Source organism: Neoarius graeffei, chromosome 4, assembly GCF_027579695.1.
Source record: "Neoarius graeffei isolate fNeoGra1 chromosome 4, fNeoGra1.pri, whole genome shotgun sequence".
NCBI lineage: Eukaryota > Metazoa > Chordata > Actinopteri > Siluriformes > Ariidae > Neoarius > Neoarius graeffei.
In genome coordinates, this window is record NC_083572.1 from 66,114,832 (window position 1) to 66,117,287 (window position 2,456).

The window sequence follows — 2,456 nt, forward strand, 5'->3', positions numbered from 1 at the left end:
CCTTTTAATTTCCGCACGGTAGTGAAACGTGATGTCATCGGCAGGTTCCCCTTCTTGTGTACCACGTCACGTGTGACGTGGCACAGATTATCAGCAATGGCGGATAGAACGCGATTTCCACTTGTCGATTGCTGTGCCGATATTCACCATCGACCGTCTCCTTTGGGCATCACTTGCTATTTTCCTTCGCTTCTTTTCCGAAGCTGACAATCGCGTTCTATCCGCCATTGCTGATAATCTGTGCCACGTCACACGTGACGTGGTACACAAGAAGGGGAACCTGCCGTCACGTTTCACTACCGCGCGGAAATTAAAAGGGTAGGTGACTTTGGTCGCAAAATTAATATACTTGTCGTTGTCAAAAAATTATGTTTGATATATCATTTTGAAGCTAAAAGATTTCTCTGTCTATTCATGTTGTCATAAAATATATTGTATTTTATGCCAAAAAAATACATCCAATGGTGGAATGGCACTTTAAAAGAAAGCACAACTTTATTCATCACACACTTGTGAAATTCCTCTCTGCATTTAACCCATCTGAAGCAGTGAACACACACACACATACCCAGAGCAGTGGGCAGCCATGCTAACAGCACCCGGGCGGGGAGCAGCCTCACTCAAGGGCGCCTCAGCCCAAGGCCGTCCCATATTAACCTAACCACGTCTTTTGAACTGTGGGGGAAACCGGAGCACCCACACACAGACATAGGGAGAACATATGTAAAGTCCACACAGAAATGCCCTCGCCGGCCGCTGGGCTCGAACCCAGAACCTTCTTGCTGTGAGTGCCACCCTTAGGGGAGATGGCTGATATAATAGTTAGCAGGGCCGAGCTGTCATGTCATTCAAAAAATAAAAACAGATCAAATTGGGTGGCGCGGTGATGTAGTGGTTAGCACGGTCGCCTCATAGCAAGAAGGTTCTGGGTTCAATGTCACTCTAATCATATTGTCATTTTATTTATTTGCCATATTTTATCTGCTGCCTTTTTTTTTTTTTACTTTGTTACTGACAACAGGCCTGCCATTGTACATTGTACATCTCATCTCATTATCTCTAGCCGCTTTATCCTGTCCTACAGGGTCGCAGGCAAGCTGGAGCCTATCCCAGCTGACTATGGGCGAAAGGCGGGGTACACCCTGGACAAGTCACCAGGTCATCACAGGGCTGACACATAGACACAGACAACCATTCACACTCACATTCACACCTACGCTCAATTTAGAGTCACCAGTTAACCTAACCTGCATGTCTTTGGACTGTGGGGGAAACCGGAGCACCCGGAGGAAACCCACGCGGACACGGAGAGAACATGCAAACTCCACACAGAAAGGCCCTCGAACCTGGACCTTCTTGCTGTGAGGCGACAGCGCTAACCACTACACCACCATGCTACCCACATTGTACATAATACACTGTTTTTTTTTGTAATTTTATTTTCTTGCTCTTTTAATGTACCGCTCTTCGCCCTTCTAATTGCCCTTCGGGGATAAATAAAGTTTTGTCTAAATCTAAGTCAAACCCAGCAGCCGGCGGGGGCCTTTCTGTGTGGAGTTTGCATATGTTCTCCCCATGTCTGTGTGTGGGTGCTCCGGTTTCCCCCACAGTCCAAAGACATGCGGTTAGGTTAATATGGGACGGCCTTGGGCTGAGGCGCCCTTGAGCGAGGCACCTAACCACCAACTGCTCCCTGGGCGCTGGTAGCATGGCTGCCCACTGCTCTGGGGGTGTGTGCGCGCATTCACTGCTTCAGATGGGTTAAATGCAGGGAGGAGTTTCACAAGTGTGTGATGAATAAAGTTGTGCTTTCTTTATTTCACATGATTGGCTGATTGAATAATTACATGAATAAACTCTCAGATTGTATGTCTGGAAAGAACATTACTCAAAAGGACTCCTGATAGAACCGTTATTGGTTTTGCAAGAAAGGGGTAACACTTTCACACGTTTCCCATGTTTGGTATTCGGATGATTAAGGACTTAAAACACACTTCGACATCATTCTTATTATGACACTGAGAATATATTGTTCAGCCTTGAAAGTAGACAGCCTTTCGGTTTCATAAAATCAGTGAAATTTAGTTCTCTCTCTGAAATTTGGTCATTCTGATATATGTTTATTTCTATAATATCTAAAAAAAAAAAAAAACCCAGGCCATTCTGTGGCTGGGAAGTTATTTAATGTGAGGGGATTCCCTAGCGAATAATGTGCATGAAATGGCCTGCTTCGCACAGTCAAGCAGACAGAGGAAGTCCATGTGCGCATGCGTACTGTAGGTTGACCTTAATTATCGTCGTCTTTTTCTTTTGGGTTTTCCAGCAGCTGGCATCCACAGTGTTGCATTACTGCTATCTACAGGTTTACCTTGACATTCACTGAAGCTTGTGCACTGCATATTTTTTTAATGTTTGTCATATTGTGTTCAAAATAGTACTGGAAATGAATATCCAGG